Source organism: Osmerus eperlanus, chromosome 27 (genome assembly GCF_963692335.1).
Source record: "Osmerus eperlanus chromosome 27, fOsmEpe2.1, whole genome shotgun sequence".
Classification (NCBI taxonomy): domain Eukaryota; kingdom Metazoa; phylum Chordata; class Actinopteri; order Osmeriformes; family Osmeridae; genus Osmerus; species Osmerus eperlanus.
This window is the reverse complement of record NC_085044.1, coordinates 9,149,099-9,159,098: the sequence shown is the minus strand read 5'-3', so window position 1 is coordinate 9,159,098 and position 10,000 is coordinate 9,149,099. Positions and strand designations below refer to the sequence as shown.

The 10,000-nt window shown below is 47.0% G+C and overlaps 9 non-coding genes across 9 annotated transcripts; all 9 read left to right on the top strand.

Moving 5' to 3' along the window:
- The first annotated feature begins 1,429 nt into the window (after positions 1 to 1,429).
- On the top strand, positions 1,430 to 1,501 carry trnaq-uug (transfer RNA glutamine (anticodon UUG)). The gene has a single exon. It is a non-coding gene; the product is annotated as a tRNA-Gln (tRNA).
- A 1,217-nt stretch (positions 1,502 to 2,718) lies between these two features.
- On the top strand, positions 2,719 to 2,790 carry trnap-ugg (transfer RNA proline (anticodon UGG)). Its single transcript has one exon. It is a non-coding gene; the product is annotated as a tRNA-Pro (tRNA).
- A 277-nt stretch (positions 2,791 to 3,067) lies between these two features.
- trnap-agg (transfer RNA proline (anticodon AGG)) lies at positions 3,068 to 3,139 on the top strand. Its single transcript has one exon. It is a non-coding gene; the product is annotated as a tRNA-Pro (tRNA).
- A 180-nt stretch (positions 3,140 to 3,319) lies between these two features.
- Positions 3,320 to 3,391, top strand: trnaq-uug (transfer RNA glutamine (anticodon UUG)). Its single transcript has one exon. It is a non-coding gene; the product is annotated as a tRNA-Gln (tRNA).
- Positions 3,392 to 3,563: 172 nt separating this feature from the next.
- Positions 3,564 to 3,635, top strand: trnaq-uug (transfer RNA glutamine (anticodon UUG)). Its single transcript has one exon. It is a non-coding gene; the product is annotated as a tRNA-Gln (tRNA).
- A 1,187-nt stretch (positions 3,636 to 4,822) lies between these two features.
- Positions 4,823 to 4,894, top strand: trnaq-uug (transfer RNA glutamine (anticodon UUG)). The gene has a single exon. It is a non-coding gene; the product is annotated as a tRNA-Gln (tRNA).
- A 276-nt stretch (positions 4,895 to 5,170) lies between these two features.
- trnap-agg (transfer RNA proline (anticodon AGG)) lies at positions 5,171 to 5,242 on the top strand. The gene has a single exon. It is a non-coding gene; the product is annotated as a tRNA-Pro (tRNA).
- Positions 5,243 to 5,771: 529 nt separating this feature from the next.
- trnaq-uug (transfer RNA glutamine (anticodon UUG)) lies at positions 5,772 to 5,843 on the top strand. Its single transcript has one exon. It is a non-coding gene; the product is annotated as a tRNA-Gln (tRNA).
- A 520-nt stretch (positions 5,844 to 6,363) lies between these two features.
- Positions 6,364 to 6,435, top strand: trnap-ugg (transfer RNA proline (anticodon UGG)). The gene has a single exon. It is a non-coding gene; the product is annotated as a tRNA-Pro (tRNA).
- Positions 6,436 to 10,000: the final 3,565 nt, after the last annotated feature.

Below are 10,000 nucleotides of genomic sequence, written 5' to 3'. Positions count from 1 at the left end.
TCGATCAATGCAGCAACCAGAACATGGCTCGTTGGTCTTGTGGTATGATTCTCGTTTAGGGTGCAGGGCGCCTTTGTCTAAGCATGTTTTGTGACAACAAATAGATCAATCGAAGCAGCAACTACAACATGGCTCGTTGGTCTAGGGGTATGATTCTCGCGTAGGGTGCCAGAAGTCCTGGGTTCAAATCCTGGACGAGCCCATTACTTCTACAGCCCATTGCTGTAGAAGGAGGTAACCTGGCAAAGAGGGCTACTGTTCTATTCCCAAATCTGTCATTTACCCAAGGTCGATCGGGGTGATTTGCTGCGGAAGTTTTTCCAGCTCTTTTTGAATTTGCGTGTTTTGCGACAAAAAATCGATCAATGCAGCAACCAGAACATGGCTCGTTGGTCTAGGGGTATGATTCTAGCTTAGGGTGCAAGAGGTCCCGTGTTCAAATCCAGGATGAGCCCATTACAGTATGCTGTTGAAGGAGGTAACCTGGCAAAGAGGGCTCCTGTTATATTCCCAAATCAGTACTTTTCCAAACGTAGATCAAGGTGATTTTCTGCAGAAGTTTCTCGAACTCTTTTTGTCTACGCATGTTTTGTGACAACAAATCGATCAAAGCAGCAACCAGAACATGGCTCATTGGTTTCGTGGTATGATTCTCGCTTAGGGTGCAGGGAGCCTTTGTCTAAGCATGTTTTGTGACAACAAATAGATCAATCGAAGCAGCAACTACAACATGGCTCGTTGGTCTAGGGGTATGATTCTCGCGTAGGGTGCCAGAAGTCCTGGGTTCAAATCCTGGACGAGCCCATTACAGTATGCTGTTGAAGGAGGTAACATGGCAAAGAGGGCTCCTGTTCTATTCCCAAATCAGTCCTTTACCCAACGTAGATCGGGGTGATTTGCTGCGGAAGTTACACAGCTCTTTTTGTCTAAGCATTTTTTACGACAAAAAATCGATCAAAGCAGCAACCAGAACATGGCTCGTTGGTCTTGTGGTGTGATTCTCGCTTAGGGTGCAGGGAGCCTTTGTCTAAGCATGTTTTGTGACAACAAATCGATCAATCAAAGCAGCACCTGGAGCATGGCTCGTTGGTCTAGGGGTATGATTCTAGCTTAGGGTGCGAGAGGTCTAGGATTCAAATCCCGGACGAGCCCATTACAGTATGCTGTTAAAAGAGGTAACCTGGCAAAGAGGGCTGCTGTTCTATTCCCAAATCTGTCATTTACCCAAGGTCGATCGGGGTGATTTGCTGCGGAAGTTTCTCCAGCTCTTTATGTCTAAGCATGTTTTGCGACAACAAATCGATCGAAGCAGCAACCAGAACATGGCTCGTTGGTCTCGTGGTATGATTCTCGCTTAGGGTGCAGGGATCCTTTGTTTAAGCATGTTTTGTGACAACAAATAGATCAATCGAAGCAGCAACTACAACATGGCTCGTTGGTCTAGGGGTATGATTCTCGCTTTTGGTGCGAGAAGTCCTGGGTTCAAATCCCGGATGAGCCCTTTACAGTATGTTGTTGTAGGAGGTTACTTGGCGAAGAGGGCTCCTGTTCTAATCCCAGATCAATCCTTTACCCAACGTAGATCGGGGTGATTTGCTGCAGAAGTTTCACAGCTCTTTTTGTCTAAGCATTTTTTACGACAAAAAATCAATCAAAGCAGCAACCAGAACATGGCTCGTTGGTCTTGTGGTGTGATTCTCGCTTAGGGTGCAGGGAGCCTTTGTCTAAGCATGTTTTGTGACAACAAATCGATCAATCGAAGCAGCAGCTGGAGCATGGCTCGTTGGTCTAGGGGTATGATTCTAGCTTAGGGTGCGAGAGGTCTAGGATTCAAATCCCGGACGAGCCCATTAAAGTATGCTGTTGAAAGAGGTAACCTGGCAAAGAGGGCTACTGTTCTATTCCCAAATCTGTCATTTACCCAAGGTCGATCGGGGTGATTTGCTGCGGAAGTTTCTCCAGCTCTTTATGTCTAAGCATGTTTTGCGACAACAAATCGATCGAAGCAGCAACCAGAACATGGCTCGTTGGTCTCGTGGTATGATTCTCGCTTAGGGTGCAGGGATCCTTTGTTTAAGCATGTTTTGTGACAACAAATAGATCAATCGAAGCAGCAACTACAACATGGCTCGTTGGTCTAGGGGTATGATTCTCGCTTTTGGTGCGAGAAGTCCTGGGTTCAAATCCTGGATGAGCCCTTTACAGTATGTTGTTGTAGGAGGTTACTTGGCGAAGAGGGCTCCTGTTCTAATCCCAGATCAATCCTTTACCCAACGTAGATCGGGGTGATTTGCTGCAGAAGTTTCACAGCTCTTTTTGTCTAAGCATTTTTTACGACAAAAAATCAATCAAAGCAGCAACCAGAACATGGCTCGTTGGTCTTGTGGTGTGATTCTCGCTTAGGGTGCAGGGAGCCTTTGTCTAAGCATGTTTTGTGACAACAAATCGATCAATCGAAGCAGCAGCTGGAGCATGGCTCGTTGGTCTAGGGGTATGATTCTGGCTTAGGGTGCGAGAGGTCTAGGATTCAAATCCCGGACGAGCCCATTAAAGTATGCTGTTGAAAGAGGTAACCTGGCAAAGAGGGCTGCTGTTCTATTCCCAAATCTGTCATTTACCCAAGGTCGATCGGGGTGATTTGCTGCGGAAGTTTCTCCAGCTCTTTATGTCTAAGTATGTTTTGTGACAACAAATCGATCAAAGCAGCAACCAGAACATGGCTCGTTGGTCTAGGGGTATGATTCTCGCTTTGGGTGCGAGAGGTCCCGGGTTCAAATCCCGGATGAGCCCTTTACAGTAAGTTGTTGAAGGAGGTTATTTAGCGAAGAGGGCTCCTGTTCTATTCCCAAATCTGTCTTTTACCCAACGTTGATCTGGGTGATTTGCTGCAGAAGTTTCTCCAGCTCTTTTTGTCTACGCATGTTTTGTGACAACAAATCGATCAAAGCAGCAACCAGAACATGGCACATTGGTTTCGTGGTATGATTCTCGCTTAGGTTGCAGGGAGCCTTTGTCTAAGCATGTTTTGTGACAACAAATAGATCAATCGAAGCAGCAACTAGAACGTGGCTCGTTGGTCTAGGGGTATGATTCTCGCTTAGGGTGCGAGAGGTCCTGGGTTCAAATCCCGGACGAGCCCATACTTCTACAGCCCATTGCTGTAGAAGGAGGTAACCTGGCAAAGAGGGCTCCTGTTCTATTCCCAAGTCAGTCCTTTACCCAACGTATATCGGGGTGATTTGCTGCAGAAGTTTCTCCAGCTCTTTTTGTCTACTCATTCTTTGTGACAACAAATCAATCAAAGCAGCAACCGGAACATGGCTCGTTGGTCTAGGGGTATGATTCTTGCTTTTGGTGCGAGAAGTCCTGGGTTCAAATCCCGGATGAGCCCTTTACAGTATGTTGTTGTAGGAGGTTACTTGGCGAAGAGGGCTCCTGTTCTATTCCCAAATCAGTCCTTTACCCAACGTATATCGGGGTGATTTGCTGCAGAAGTTTCTCCAGCTCTTTTTGTCTACTCATTCTTTGTGACAGCAAATCAATCAAAGCAGCAACCGGAACATGGCTCGTTGGTCTAGGGGTATGATTCTCGCTTTTGGTGCGAGAAGTCCTGGGTTCAAATCCCGGATGAGCCCTTTACAGTATGTTGTTGTAGGAGGTTACTTGGCGAAGAGGGCTCCTGTTCTAATCCCAGATCAATCCTTTACCCAACGTAGATCGGGGTGATTTGCTGCAGAAGTTTCACAGCTCTTTTTGTCTAAGCATTTTTTACGACAAAAAATCGATCAAAGCAGCAACCAGAACATGGCTCGTTGGTCTTGTGGTGTGATTCTCGCTTAGGGTGCAGGGAGCCTTTGTCTAAGCATGTTTTGTGACAACAAATCGATCAATCGAAGCAGCAGCTGGAGCATGGCTCGTTGGTCTAGGGGTATGATTCTAGCTTAGGGTGCGAGAGGTCTAGGATTCAAATCCCGGACGAGCCCATTACAGTATGCTGTTGAAAGAGGTAACCTGGCAAAGAGGGCTGCTGTTCTATTCCCAAATCTGTCATTTACCCAAGGTCGATCGGGGTGATTTGCTGCGGAAGTTTCTCCAGCTCTTTATGTCTAAGCATGTTTTGTGACAACAAATCGATCAAAGCAGCAACCAGAACATGGCTCGTTGGTCTTGTGGTATGATTCTCGCTTAGGGTGCAGGGCGCCTTTGTCTAAGCATGTTTTGTGACAACAAATCGATCAATCTAAGCAGCAGCTGGAGCATGGCTCGTTGGTCTAGGGGTATGATTCTAGCTTAGGGTGCAAGAGGTCCCGTGTTCAAATCCAGGATGAGCCCATTACAGTATGCTGTTGAAGGAGGTAACCTGGCAAAGAGGGCTCCTGTTCTATTCCCAAATCAGTACTTTTCCAAACGTAGATCAAGGTGATTTTCTGCAGAAGTTTCTCAAAGCAGCAACCAGAACATGGCTCGTTGGTCTCGTGGTATGATTCTCGCATAGGGTGCAGGGAGCCTTTGTCTAAGCATTTTTTGTGACAACAAATCGATCAATCGAATCAGCAACTAGAACGTGGCTCGTTGGTCTAGGGTTATGATTCTCGCTTAGGGTGCGAGAAGTCCCGGGTTCAAATCCCGGACGAGCCCATACTTCTACAGCCCATTGCTGTAGAAGGAGGTAACCTGGCAAAGAGGCCTCCTGTTCTATTCCCAAATCAGTCCTTTTCCAAACGTAGATCGGGGTAATTTTCTGCAGAAGTTTCTCGAACTCTTTTTGTCTACGCATGTTTTGTGACAACAAATAGATCAATCGAAGCAGCAACTACAACATGGCTCGTTGGTCTAGGGGTATGATTCTTGCTTTTGGTGCGAGAAGTCCTGGGTTCAAATCCCAGATGAGCCCTTTACAGTATGTTGTTGTAGGAGGTTACTTGGCGAAGAGGGCTCCTGTTCTAATCCCAGATCAATCCTTTACCCAACGTAGATCGGGGTGATTTGCTGCGGAAGTTTCACAGCTCTTTTTGTCTAAGCATTTTTTACGACAAAAAATCGATCAAAGCAGCAACCAGAACATGGCTCGTTGGTCTTGTGGTGTGATTCTCGCTTAGGGTGCAGGGAGCCTTTGTCTAAGCATGTTTTGTGACAACAAATCGATCAATCGAAGCAGCAGCTGGAGCATGGCTCGTTGGTCTAGGGGTATGATTCTCGCTTAGGGTGCGAGAGGTCCCGGGTTCAAATCCCGGACGAGCCCATACTTCTACAGCCCATTGCTGTAGAAGGAGGTAACCTGGCAAAGAGGCCTCCTGTTCTATTCCCAAATCAGTCCTTTTCCAAACGTAGATCGGGGTAATTTTCTGCAGAAGTTTCTCGAACTCTTTTTGTCTACGCATGTTTTGTGACAACAAATCGATCAAAGCAGCAACCAGAACATGGCTCATTGGTTTCGTGGTATGATTATCGCTTAGGGTGCAGGGAGCCTTTGTCTAAGCATGTTTTGTGACAACAAATAGATCAATCGAAGCAGCAACTACTACATGGCTCGTTGGTCTAGGGGTATGATTCTCGCATAGGGTGCCAGAAGTCCTGGGTTCAAATCCTGGACGAGCCCTTTACAGTATGCTGTTGAAGGAGGTAACATGGCAAAGAGGGCTCCTGTTCTATTCCCAAATCAGTCCTTTACCCAACGTATATCGGGGTGATTTGCTGCAGAAGTTTCTCCAGCTCTTTTTGTCTACTCATTCTTTGTGACAACAAATCAATCAAAGCAGCAACCGGAACATGGCTCGTTGGTCTAGGGGTATGATTCTTGCTTTTGGTGCGAGAAGTCCTGGGTTCAAATCCCGGATGAGCCCTTTACAGTATGTTGTTGTAGGAGGTTACTTGGCGAAGAGGGCTCCTGTTCTAATCCCAGATCAATCCTTTACCCAACGTAGATCGGGGTGATTTGCTGCGGAAGTTTCACAGCTCTTTTTGTCTAAGCATTTTTTACGACAAAAAATCGATCAAAGCAGCAACCAGAACATGGCTCGTTGGTCTTGTGGTGTGATTCTCGCTTAGGGTGCAGGGAGCCTTTGTCTAAGCATGTTTTGTGACAACAAATCGATCAATCGAAGCAGCAGCTGGAGCATGGCTCGTTGGTCTAGGGGTATGATTCTAGCTTAGGGTGCGAGAGGTCTAGGATTCAAATCCCGGACGAGCCCATTACAGTATGCTGTTGAAAGAGGTAACCTGGCAAAGAGGGCTGCTGTTCTATTCCCAAATCTGTCATTTACCCAAGGTCGATCGGGGTGATTTGCTGCGGACGTTTCTCCAGCTCTTTATGTCTAAGCATGTTTTGTGACAACAAATCGATCAAAGCAGCAACCAGAACATGGCTCGTTGGTCTAGGGGTATGATTCTCGCTTTGGGTGCGAGAGGTCCCGGGTTCAAATCCCGGACGAGCCCATTACTTCTACAGCCCATTGCTGTAGAAGGAGGTAACCTGGCAAAGAGGGCTCCTGTTCTATTCCCAAATCAGTCCTTTACCCAACGTAGATCGGTGTGATTTGCTGCGGAAGTTTCTCCAGCTCTTTTTGTCTACGCATGTTTTGTGACAACAAATCGATCAAAGCAGCAAGCAGAACATGGCACATTGGTTTCGAGGTATGATTCTCGCTTAGGGTGCAGGGAGCCTTTGTCTAAGCATGTTTTGTGACAACAAATAGATCAATCGAATCAACAACTAGAACATGGCTCGTTGGTCTAGGGGTATGATTCTAGCTTAGGGTGCGAGAGGTCCTGAGTTCAAATCCCGGACGAGCCCATTACAGTATGCTGTTGAAAGAGGTAACCTGGCAAAGAGGGCTCCTGTTCTAATCTCAGATCAGTACTTTACCCAACAGAGATCGGCGTGATTTGCTGCAGAAGTTTCTCCAGCTCTTTTTGTCTACGCATTCTTTGTGACAACAAATCGATCAAAGCAGCAACCAGAACATGGCTCGTTGGTCTAGGGGTATGATTCTCACTTTGGGTGCGAGAGGTCCTGGGTTCAAATCCCGGACGAGCCCATTACAGTATGCTGTTGAAGGATGTAACATGTCAAAGAGGGCTCCTGTTCTATTCCCAAGTCAGTCCTTTACCCAACGTAGATCGGCGTGATTTGCTGCGGAAGTTTCTCCAGCACTTTTTGTCTACACATGTTTTGTTACAAAAAATCGATCAAAGCAGCAACCAGAACATGGCTCATTGGTCAAGGGGTATGATTCTCGCTTAGGGTGCAGGGAGCCTTTGTCTAAGCATGTTTTGTGACAACAAATCGATCAATCGAAGCAACAACTAGAACATGGCTCGTTGGTCAAGGGGTATAATTCTCGCTTAGGGTGCAGAGAGCCTTTGTTAAAGCATGTTCTGTGACAACAAATCGATCAAAGCAGCAACCAGAACATGGCTCGGTCTTGTTGTATGATTCTCGCTTAGGGTTGTCGTAGGCTGAAAACTGGATGTAAGACACCTCAGTTTAAGCTGGGTGGAAAACACCACGATATAGGGTTGTCTTGACATTTTGCCTCTCAGTAGGATACTGAGAGAACATCACATATTTACTAAACGCTCACAAGAGATAACGAGAGGCACCCACGAGAGCTCAGACCTTGTACGAAGAACAGAGGGCAGGGCAAACTGACATTTTAGGGGTTTGGGAGATAAAACACACCATGGCCGGCTAACGGCCATTTAGATCAGGGGCGTTCTGTGCACTATAAATGCTGTCTGTATTCAATTGTTAAGTAGGCTCTCTCTCTTGTGCTCGGAGAGACCTAACGTATTTTGCCTTTCTGACTTTGATCAATAAAAGCTTGTCGTTGCATCTGAAAACTTGGACAGACTCCCTGCGTTCATCCTTTTGCACCTGTTCGGCTAAAAAGCTAGCCACCACAATTGACGACCCCCATACGTGATCCAAAAATCTACATATTTGATAAGGTAAGAGAATCACTTATAAAATGTAGATATGGCTAAATGAACAGAAGGCGCAGTGTTACATGTTTTCAGATGCAAAAGATGTAAACCATGTTGCATCAAGCAGAAATTGTCTTGTCAAAACCCCATGTACGTCAATATCCAGAATGAATGATGAATAAATGTATATGTGCTAAGCTTTCTACTGTCACGGAGACGTGTATCTTGTCAAAGCAGCGTTGTGACGTGGGGGATTATGATGGACGCACATTTTGTCCCTAAGACGCAAATCTTAGTTGTGCAAATCCGCTGCCCCAGTACGGAGTGGGGGGAGGAGCCAGGGGATACCAAGGAAACCCAACCCAGCGAAAGAAAGAAAGGGTTTGCTGGAAATGTGGGAAACCAGGACACTTCAAACATGACTGCCCACCGACAAATGGAGGCCCAGAGGGAGCCCCACTATTTGTGGGCCCAGCCACGGGCAGAGTTAATGTTGCCATCCAAGCTATCACTAAACTGAAAACTCCAAATTGGAGGGCTAAGTTGCTATTGCTGCATACCTATTTCCCTGTCCCGGTTTCTATAAACTCACCTCCACTATGATGACAGAGTGCAAACTAATGCACCAAGATCATCTAACGAATTGGGGTTTTCCTGGTCACCAAAGCTATCCTGTTCCTGGCGTGTATCCAATTCCAGGAGGGAGAAAGTGAACCAGATCCAAGGGACGTGCCAGGGTCAGGATCCCAAGGGAGGCTGGAAGCCGAGGTTCCCGAACCAGGGCCAAACCCGCCAAACAACCTGACAGCGTCACTACCCGAGCAGCCTCCAAGCTACAGGAGGCCAAGCGAGGACAAGGCGCCCCTGGCAGATCCCACACTAGCACCGCAAAACCCTTCACTGAGCAAGTTGCCCAGTGAAGGGGGGGTAGAGGTAAAGGCTAAACTCTAGAGATGTTTTAGGAGAAGGCATGTACAGCAATGACTTTAACGTAGAATGTGTAGCCCAAGTACTGGCTCAGGCAAGGCCTGCAGTCAAAATAAAAGTTGCTCCAGCCCACTTCAAAGGTATCTGTGGACTGAGTTCACAGCACAAGCTAACGGGTTGTCAGACTGTTATGTATGCTCCAAGGCCAGGACCGAGGAGTTGTATGTCACTTCTACACACCTAGGTTGGGAAGAATGCGAGGAGGAAACCAACCGGTGGCTGACCGTACCTGAGAACATGATAAAACAGAAATCCCCACGTGCGAGGCATGCTGCCTCGCATATCTAGGATCTCGTGAGTATACTCTAAGTGTCCGGGGGGACCCGGAAGAGGCGGTCCGAAGGGACATTAAGATTAACTGCCAATACCTAGAAGGAATGCTGCCACGTTTGGAGGAGGAGGTGGCCATTCCAAAAGGGGTAACTCTAACGCTAGAGAAATCTTTCGAATGTTATCAAAAAACAGGCAATGCAGACGTAGGGACCGTACCAGACCAGGACTGTAGTTACATCTGGGAAGTGGGCAATGCACCAAACTAATCGATGGGCAAGCAAGACAGATTAAGGGAGCCCAGCCAAGACGTCCTATTCCCCCAGCCTGCCCTTATCATTTTCAAACTCAAATTGTGGCTGATGTATTTTGGCTCTGTGATTATGCAAAAGGTCTAAGGTCTACGCTGCCCATCGATTGGAACGGGAGATGTGCTAGAGTCCACGGGGTCACTCACGTGGTCCATTTTCGATTGATCTCAGAGGCAGACAAACTGGAGAACCGGGTCCGCTCTAAACGAGCCTACTCTTCCAACGTTACTATCGACGCCATAGGTCAGCCAAGAGGAGTGCCCAGTGAGTTCAAAGCCAGAGACGAGGTAGCATCAGGGTTTGAATCTATTTTACCATGGATAACGACTAACAAAAATACTGAATGGATCAACTATATTTATTATAATCAGCAAAGGTTTATAAATTACACTGAAACTGCACTCGCAGCTCTGGGAGAACAACTGTCTTCCACCTCAGCCATGACCTGGCAGAACCGACAGGTGCTGGATTGGCTCCTGGCTGAGGATGGAGGGGTGTGTACTAAA